Source organism: Tenrec ecaudatus, chromosome 6, assembly GCF_050624435.1.
Source record: "Tenrec ecaudatus isolate mTenEca1 chromosome 6, mTenEca1.hap1, whole genome shotgun sequence".
NCBI lineage: Eukaryota > Metazoa > Chordata > Mammalia > Afrosoricida > Tenrecidae > Tenrec > Tenrec ecaudatus.
Window position 1 is genome coordinate 94,517,929 of NC_134535.1, and position 10,065 is coordinate 94,527,993.

Here is a 10,065-nt window from a genome sequence, read left to right on the forward strand (position 1 = left end):
AGATATGGAAGCCATGCTGTGTACCATGGGTGTTTTGTGTTTGTGTTTCTACAGCATTACTGTGGCAATGGATACATAGTATTCTGAACTTACAGTGTTTCTCACACTTTAACATGTTAGTACTATCCCTGAGATTAGTTGCAGGGACTGCTGTAAAAATGAATTCCCCCATGAGTTTCTGAAGTCCTTTGCAAATTTGCACCATAGCTGCTTATACCCAAAGAAAGCCGTTCTTTCTTTGATGTCGTGATGATGGTAATGAAAGGGCTGTTTGCCAACGGCTTCCTTCCATCCTTCATCCCTGGACATCACGTGCATTCGATTCTAAAATGTAGTACTAGGAGGGCTAAAGTGCCTATGGGCCTTTACTTAGCCAAACCAGTGGACTAGATTGAAGGGAAACTGGGCTGAGTGTAAACGCTAACCTCCATATTAGGGGTGAACAGCTAGCTAGGCGGCCGCCTACAGTCAGATGCTTTAGAAGCCAGCCATACATGCTAATTGCATACAGTCCATGAAAAGTAAGGGCAATCCCAATCTGGTGAGACTCTACTGTGTATCTAGAATTTAAAGTCTATCATTAATTAATGTTCGTAGAATTTTAAAAGCTCAAGGAGCTGACTTGTTTCTGCTGGTCTGACACGCTTTCAGCAAGCAAGAAACTGCCATGTGCTTTAAAGGGGCGGGTAGTCCGTCGTGTCACCGCTCGTGGTAGCCATCGGTGTCTTTGTCACCCTGCGATGACCCAGAGGCGCGCACAGGAGGCACAGCTGAGCTAAATCAAGTGTCATCGTTCTGGCGGGTCAAGTGGACTCAGACTCAGAAACCCTGCCGCAGTAGCACACAGAATGGCGCCACGGGGGGTTCTAGGCTTTTTTGGGGGGTGGGGGAGGTGTCCCAGGTTATTGAAAATATTATAGCTCTGTGCAAAAGATTCAGAGGGTCCACGTCGTGCCTTAAAATTCATTCCAACTGTGGGCTGAGTGACCTGCAGTTTGGGCAGACTGCCCAAGTCCAAAAGCTTCCACATTCCCTTAGTGTCTGGATCCACTTCAATGATCGGCTGATTCAAGGCTGAGACCTTAGGAATGTACTGATCTCTCTCTTCCTGAAACTCGATGGAGAGACCCCTCAGAGGACCTGTCTGGTTCCGCTTCATCAGGTGCGTGACAAAGACTGCTGTCTTGTTGCACAACTTCCTCCTGGGAATAAGGGGGATCTCCTCACACACGCGCTTCTTGGTGGGGAGGTCGTTGCCCAGGCGTAGGTACTATTTCTCCGTGGTGACCCGAACCGCCTTCTTCACGGTTTTGGCGACTCCCTGCTGCAAGCACTAGGCCGCAGTCTTTCCGAGAGCAAATCAAAGCTCTTTGCTCCACGGTGTCACTGGAGATGGACACAGGCACCATTAGGAGAGCAGCCGAGCACTTTAGCAATGTACCGCCAGGACTTCTTAAGTCTGTATTCATAATTCATAGTAAGTCCTTCCCTGAAAGGTGATCATCATTCACACTCCCAAGGTCTCACTTTTCCATCTCAGACACAAGCCACCCAAGTGCAGCCTTCTCTCTGGCTCTACCCGCCTGAAGTTACTTATTTACAAAGTGACTGACTGCCCAGCCATTGCTGTCTAGGAGTCCCCCAGGACTGGGGGCTGCACAGGTTAGGATTCTGTACTTCTAATGAACTTCCAAAGAGGAAGACACAGACCCTTTTGGCCTTGATTGCCACGAGTGGGTGTGATAGTGCCCCAGGATGACTCACCCTCACCCAGGCCAAACCACTGTGGGCGAGCCCATTCCAGCGCCTGTCCTCGTTGTTCTGTGCCGCGCAGCCTTTCTGCCTAGTGCAGCCCTAGAGCAGCAGAGGGGAACGCTGCCCTGCTTTGCACTTTCTCACAATTCCCCTCATGTGTGAGCCCATTGCTGCCCATTGCTGCCGCCCAGCTGTCAGTCTTTCTTGCTGAGGGGCTTCCTCGTTTTGGCCACTCTTCAACTTGACTGAGCACGATGTCCCTCATCAGGGGCTGTCTCACCATCCTTGACAACAGGAGCATTCTGGCTGTCCCTCTTCCAAGACAGATTTGTTTGGTCCTTTGATAGTCCATGATATTTTCAATAGTCTTCACCAGCACTTGAATGAAGATGCATTGGCTCCTCTTTGACCTTTCTTCTTCCCTGTCCAACTTTTACATACATATAAGGACACTGAAAATATCATAGCTTGGGTCAGGCAGACATTAATTCTCCTGAATTTTCAACATGGTAAAGGGATCTTGTGCAACATATTCACCCAGTGTAATGCATCCTTTGGTGTCTTGACTGATGCTTCCATGAGAATTAACTCTGGATCCAGGGAGGACATAATCTTTTCTCTGCTTATCATGATGTTACCTTAAATTGTAGGTCATACTGAAGGTTGGAACCCTTGAACTTCATCAGCAAATTCTCCCAGACCTCCTCACATTCAGCAAGCAGGCAAGATTATGTCATCTTCATGCCATAGATTGTTAACAAGGTTTCCTATAAACCTGATGCCCAATTCTTTATATAATCCAGCTTCTCTATTTTTTTGCTCAGTATACAGATGGAGTAAGTAGGTAAGAGGAGACAATCCTGGTGCACAACTTGCTTGATTTTAAAAACACAAAATATTTCCTTTTTCTGTTCACTCAACTGCCTCTTGATCCATGTACAGATTCCACATGACCATAATTACGTATTTAAAATGCTCATCTTCGCAAAGCTCTCGATAGTTTGCTACGGCCCCACAATGGCTAGTGCCTTGGTAATTCCAACTCACAGGGGTCCTATATGCTCAGAGAGTGTGTCAATCTTCATGGGAGGAAATGGCCTCATTTCCCCCCTTAAGAGGAACTGAGGGGTTTGAATAAATGACCTTGCAGGTAACAGTCCAAAGGTTAGCCAACAATGTCTCCAGTACTCACCGAACTCAATAAAGGGATATTACACACTATAACTTTTATATAAAATCATAAAAAGAAATAGAGAGGTTCCCAGGGAAGATTAATGTTCCCAGCGATTTACTGGTCCCCACAAAGTTTATCAGCAATCCAGATACTCAAAAGGAAGTTCTAAGGACAAGTGGTCTTTATAATAGTTTTTCATAGTTAATGTCTGATTGGCTCCCTGAAGATGCATGATTGAATATGCACAATGTCCTTTCCCCTATTTCATGTAATTAGTTTATTAAGTATGGTCTCATGTGCACACAATGACACCTTGGGTTCTCTAGAGAAAAAAAAACCAGGACACATGATGATAGATAGATAGATAGATAGATAGATAGATAGATAGATAGATAGATAAAATATAGCACAAAGAAATAGAACAGCTAAATAGTCCACATAGCAGTACAGAGGACTCAGTTCAACTCACTTCCATGAAACAGTTAATATACTGGAAGTCCTTCAACTCATGAGGGCTGCTGGGTCCAAGGTCAAGGAAGCAGTCAGCTGAGTCTTCCGTAGAGCAATGCAGGCAGTCCAGCCACAGGCAGCAAACAGCAGGGTGGGTCATCAACAGTCAGCCTGATGACAGCTCAAGCTATGTACACACCAGCAGTATGGCGAAGCAGGTCTCGAAGGAACCTCAAACTCTAGTGACATGATCAATGGGTTGGGTGTCCTACAGGTAGTATAGCTCACAAGTTGAGGCAGAGAACCAGCCAAGGCAGTTGCATGCTGGTCTGATCACCAGAGAGCACGAGAGAGAGAGAGAGAGAGAGAGAGAGAGAGAGAGAGAGAGAGAGAGAGAGAGAGAGAGAGAGGTGGGGCTCCCCGAGCCAGTTATCTCTTTGCCCTCCAATCAAACTGCAAACTTATTAATTCCACATGTTCTTATTAGCCAGGTTGGCACAATAAACCTACCTTCATAGATTGCTAAGGATTTCCAAGACCTACTTTCAGAAACTTGGAGACAAAAGGTAAAATCCACGAACCCCCCCTACTCCTCCCCCACCACCCACAACACTTAACCCAGATTGGAATGAAGAATGGATATATAAACTAAATCAAAGGTAATATGCGTCTTCAATAACATTTGGGACACAAGACCCCTTTCAAGTGTTGGAAAGCAAGCATGCTACTTTGAGGGCTAAGATGAACCTGACACAAACCATGGTATTTTCAATTGCCTCATATGCATGTGAAAGTTGGGCATTACAAAAGATGACTTACGAGGAATCGATGCATTTATATGCTGGTGCTGGTGAATACTGAAGGGACCACAGGCTGCCAAAAGAAAAACAGATTTGTCTTGCAAGAAGTACAGCCAGAATGCTCCTTAGAAGTAAGGATGATAGACTTTTGTCAAATATGTTGGACATATTCTTAGGAGAGACCAGTTTCTGGAGCAGGACCTGATGTTTGGTAAAGCGGAAGGGTAGGGAAAAAGAGGAAGGGACTCCACAAGATGGACTAACACAATGGATGCATTCATGGGCCCGGGCACAGGGACAACTGTGAGGACAGTGCAGGACCGGGCCGTGTTTTGTTCTGTTGAGTAGAGTGTCACTGTGGGTTGGAACCAACTCAATGGTACCTGACAACAACATGGGCTAATTTTAATGTCAACTCATTCCAAGTCACCATATTTCTGCACTTAAAAATATGTTGAAAGGAAAGAAGGAGTTGCCTTTAATCAATCTTGTTAGCAACCTGCACGAGATTATAGATGCAGATAATTATTAAGATTTAATCCACTCCAAGAAACATGAAAGTTAGAATAAAAGAAATTTTCCTTCATCTCAAAAAGAAATCTTCTGAAACACATTGTAGTGCATTTCTTGCATTTGAAATACAAACACATTAGGGAATAATTCTACCAGACAAAAAATCATATACCATTTTGATATTCTAAAAGAAGAGAACTATTATAGGCAAATCAGAAACTTAGTTGTTATTTTACTCTTAAGATATATCTAAATTATTTGTATGTGATACTGAAACAAGGAATACTGGTAGTGCAGAGTCAAGCTCTTAGCTGCTAACCCAAAGGGTGGTAGCTTCTATCCATACAGCTGCTCCTCAAGACAAAGATGAGATGACTGTCTCCCATAGAGTTATAGGCGAGGAATCCCCACTGAGCAGTTATACTGGGTGACCTGGGGTGGTGGATGACAGGCAACAACTATCATGTTGAAATAAGATGGGGTTTCCAAAGTCCTGTAAGCATTCCATTATTTTTAATTGCACTTTTACATGAATTCTGAAGCCCCTTCAGATGTAGATTTAGCTAAAAATATCACGTAATCTAGTTCATAGTCACTCTATCTTTGAATTCTTCTTCCCATGCGGATGTCATGAAAAAGCTAGAAACTTGTGATTACGTCTCCAGAGTCTGATTTGACAGGTCACCCCTGGGACCCAGAGAATCCATTTTCAAATGTAGTTTTCAGGTTCTCCAGGTGATCTCTACAAGACACTTGCACTTGTGTAAATGTAGGGACCAACCTGATTCCTAGGAGGTGTGGGTTTTTTTTATGAGGCATGGGTGAGTTTCCCCCACCCCCACCTGCCACCCTCTCTCTGACCCTTCATCTTCCTGCTTGCTGGGGTGATGTGCCTGCCTCCAGGGACAGCCTCAAATCGGCCTGTGAGAGCTGTTGGCACCCTGCCACGTTTCCACTGGTCTTTGACTCACACCACTCTGCACCCACTGGCCTGTGACCTTCCTGCGTTCTGCTTCACCTTTCTGCATCACGGGCCTGTAGCTTTGCGACTCTGAAGAGGACTCGAAGGGCCTCTTGATATAAGATGACTTCTTGACCTCAATCTCTTTCGTATACATAAAAGAATGTCACTGGGTTTGTTTCTCTAGACAACCCAGCCTAACATCCAGTAGAAGTCCTACATTTATGAGTCTCCACATAAATTCAACCTCCACTGAATTCTTTCTGCTCAGTAGCCAGCAGTGTGTATAGACTTGCCTTTGGGCAGTGTGCACTAGAGAGTGTATTGTTGTTGTCTCTGCACTAGCTAGTCCAGGGAGAATTGGCATAGCCCTTAAGGACTTGCCGGGGTGGGCCCTGTGTGAAAATTGGGGTGCTGGGGTCATGAGTCACATGTTGATTCCTTTGGTCTGAATGCACTGAGTCAATCTTGTAAACTCTCTAACATATTGTAATTTAAGTGTCCCAATTGTGGCCCCATTACTGCTTCTGTAGTCCCCCTTGTAACTGTGATGTATTGAACTGCCAGAAATCATATTTTTATGACAGTTTCCTTTGCCCATTACAATTTCATACTATTGATTTCCTTGATCGGGTTTAATGTGTCTTTGCCTTTTCCTGTTTATGACTTAAGAAATGTTCTTAAATTATATTTGAGATTTGGTGTCTGTTTTGTATCCTAAAACAAGTGTTTCCCCAATTTTCCAGTTTTCAGACTGTCAGTCAGAAAACTGTAGCGCTAGCTGACAACTTTGCCATATAAGTGTGTCTGCTCACTTTCAACCCCTGTGGAGTGAGTGCCAGGTATAAATTTACACACTATGCATATCCCTAGTTTGAACAGCTTTTGAGCTTTTAGTGAACCTCTTTACTTTTATTTTAACAATGTGCACATTCTTACACTAAAGACACATTTAACTGTTACTTAACAAGTCATATTTATTCAGTATTCAACTTACACTATCAATCTTCTAAATTGAACTTAAAATTCAGATAAAATGAAAGAACACTTGTTATTCCTTGGGTAACAGTAATACATTTATTTCATTATAGTTTGTTTTCATTCATAAAAAGGACAAAGCACAGTCCTATACTACCCCATTGAAAAAAAAGATAAAAAATAACTAAAAAAATCAATTCAATATTCATCAGTATTAAATAAAACTACTATCACCGTTCTTGAAATACAAAGAAACAGATGGCTCTATCGCTATCTAAGGTTAATTAAGAATCTTGTGTCTTCAAGCCGGTGGTGCGTTAGTTGGTTTGACTGCAGTTCAAAGCTGATGGTCCCACTCACGTGTACAATTGTAGGAGAAATGAAAGCCTCAAGTTATCAGTATATGAGTGATTTTAATCTACTTTATCTCTGCCACAAATTTAAAATTAAACAACCTCCTGAGTCTACTTTATCTTTCAGAACCATATCATGCAAAAATCTAACCAGGTTTACTCTTTATTACCATATATTATAAAATAAAAGGCAAGCATGCATTTGGGGCAAAAATTAGTTGTTGTTAATATAAAAATGCCCAACAGGGATCACATTTGGGAAAAAAATCTCAAAGTGTAACAATGAAAACACAAACATTTGTACAGAAATCTTACAGAATATTTATTTCCCTAAAGTGTGAATACCTTTTGATTCTTTTCCAAATAGTCAAATATCTTATGAACTCTCATCATGATCATAAGACTGCTGACATATTTTCCACTGGAAAATCATTCATTTAATTTATTTTAAAAAGTTTCATTTGATAACAAAGAGTTAAATGTAAACTAATGGAATATGTACTGGTATTTTTATCATGAAAGCTCTACACATGTACACATGGATATATATTACACAATTATACAAATTAAAGAAAGGGGTAAAGTAGTAATAGATTTATTTTGCTTCCTGTAAATATTTCTCTCTTTTTTATGAACCTATAAGGTATCCTTTCTAAAAAGATAAACTCTATCTCTAATTAGCTAGCAAGTTTGTGCTAATAAAATAGGAATATACCTCTTGAAGGATCATTGCACTATTTCACAAGCCAGCTAATCCTTTATTATGCAATTTCTTCCACATCCACACTCAAATGCATTTCCGTGCACACCATGGAGAATGAAGTAATGTGTGTCTTCCTCTTCACAATTTATAAAAACTCAAAGCACAAATACTTGGGAGACAGCATCTTCCTGATGCCTTGTCTCCCCTGGGCTTTGAGTTTTACATACCTTCAGTTTTGCACACTCTTTAAAGTACCATTGGCAACATATTGATTTGGTATTTATAGCCAGTTTTCAATATTGCATTGAAAAGGGAACTGAGTTTAAGACCAAACTTTAATATATAGATGAATACTGTAGCTTTCGATCTACAGACATTCTCTTGATGCCACCCCTTCATTTAAAAACAACACATTTTGCTTAGGAATGAAGCACAAAAACAAAGATATTGAAATATTACTACAGTTGACCTTTGAACAAGAAGGTTCGGGTCACCAACCCTGCGGGGCAGTTGACAATCCACATAAAAGTTTTGATGCCCCTAAAACTTAAATTCTAATAGCTTGCTGTTGACCAGAAGCATGATTGGTGACATAAACAATCAATTTACACATATTTTGGAACTTACATGGATTACACTATGCCCACAAAAAAGCTGCATTCAATACAAGATTTTTTAAAAAAGGCATTTTGCAAAAAGTGCGAGGATTTTTGCACCTGAGGCATAAAAAATAACAGCCTCCCCAATTTCCTTTTCTCCTCTCATGATGCCCATCCAGTGGACTCATGTATCTTGAAATGGCAGGCAATTGCAGCCGCAGACCTCAAACTACCGTACATCTCACACAATGTAACTTTTGCTTCTAACGTGCTGACTTTCTCTGGATCATGGCAGCACGTGCCTCCTTCCCAGGGGCACTTCTTATGCGTCTCAGAGTTACTGGGGGCTTACAGTATTGAGCCGAACACGATGAAGCGTATGCAAGCGCCGCATGGGACCACGTTTGACTGCGATGCACAACAGACAGAGCAGTGGACTGCTCAAGTGGAGATGACCAGGGTCACAAGCCATTCTAAGCAGGTACTTGCAACACCTGAGCTCACCAAAATAGCAACACAATTATTACAGTGACACAGCATGTACTGATTACGTTTATACAGAAATTATTTAATACTGCATCTTTACATTTGTTTACATTGCTCTTGATTGTGAGTGGTGGCATGTACGGTCTGCAAGTGTTTATGTGTGTGAGTTTTGATAGTTTGTGTATATTTTATGGGGGTCAATAATAAAATAGAGCAATAGCTATATATATTATATGCATTCCTTAGATACCTAACTTTGCTCCCCCAATATTTCTTGGGTTAGCCAATTTGTCTCCGAGCTCTTTCCAAATTTGAAAAACAAAATGAAACAATATATTTATTGAAAAAGTCAGTGTACAAGTGAATCCATGCAGTTCAAATCCGTGTTGCTCAGTGGTCAACTGTGAGTTATCCTGATATGGACTTGACTTTCATCTATTCCCAGCTGTGTAAAGACAGTCACAGCTCTCTAACTAAAGATCATGGAAGCCCTCTACTTCTCCGAATTGATTCACAGATGAATAAAAAGAAGTCATACGATGTGATGATAGGAAACATAAAGTACCTTCACAGTAGACTACAAAGTAAAAAAGGAAACTCTTTATGACTTGTTAAGAGAATTTAAATGTATTACTATCTATGAAAATCAAGTATTAAAAAATTGTTTACTTTGAAAATAAGAATACTGATCATAAACCTAGAATTTGGCTCTCAATATTAAAAATTGTCCAACTCCCTCAGTACAATGAGTTGGTATTGGGGATTTACCTCAAAATATCTTATGGACAGTCTTTTTTTGATTTTGGTGTGGTTTGGTTTTAAGACAACTCAAAATGTCATGAATGAGAGGGGCCATTCAAAAATATGCAGGACCCAAAACAGACAGGATAGAACGAGAGACTGAATTACTCTTACATTTACCACATACAATCAACATTTCAACCTCTATTATGTTTCACAACTTGTTATTAAATTTGAAGCACCTGTGTATGGTGATTTTATTTTCACTCTACAGCCTATAGTACTGAATTGAACACTGTCACTTGTCCCATTGGATTAAAGCATGCGACTGTCACAGAATCAGGTTAAGTGGTGTATAAGGCATATTGGAACGAGTTAAAAATCATTTTCTATCCATTAAAGAGAAGTCCGTTCTTTTGGATGAAGGGGTTCCCGAATGCCTCAGTCAAACCATGTGTTGTAAATCAGCTGAATAGTTTGTTGAAGTATAATTTATTTGGCTGGGATGGAGCCGCAGGAATTGGAAGGAATCGTCGTCCTCACAGGGATGAA

The 10,065-nt window shown here is 41.2% G+C and overlaps 1 protein-coding gene and 1 pseudogene across 1 annotated transcript in view; both read right to left on the bottom strand.

Moving 5' to 3' along the window:
• Positions 1 to 787: 787 nt before the first annotated feature.
• LOC142451546 (small ribosomal subunit protein eS17 pseudogene) lies at positions 788 to 8,758 on the bottom strand (annotated as a pseudogene).
• A 568-nt stretch (positions 8,759 to 9,326) lies between these two features.
• Positions 9,327 to 10,065, bottom strand: part of CNTN1 (contactin 1) — a 392,308-nt gene continuing 391,569 nt past the window's right edge. The window contains exon 25 of the mRNA XM_075551884.1: positions 9,327 to 10,065. This exon is cut by the window's right edge and continues 123 nt beyond it. The gene's annotated coding sequence lies outside the window, so the exon portion shown is untranslated.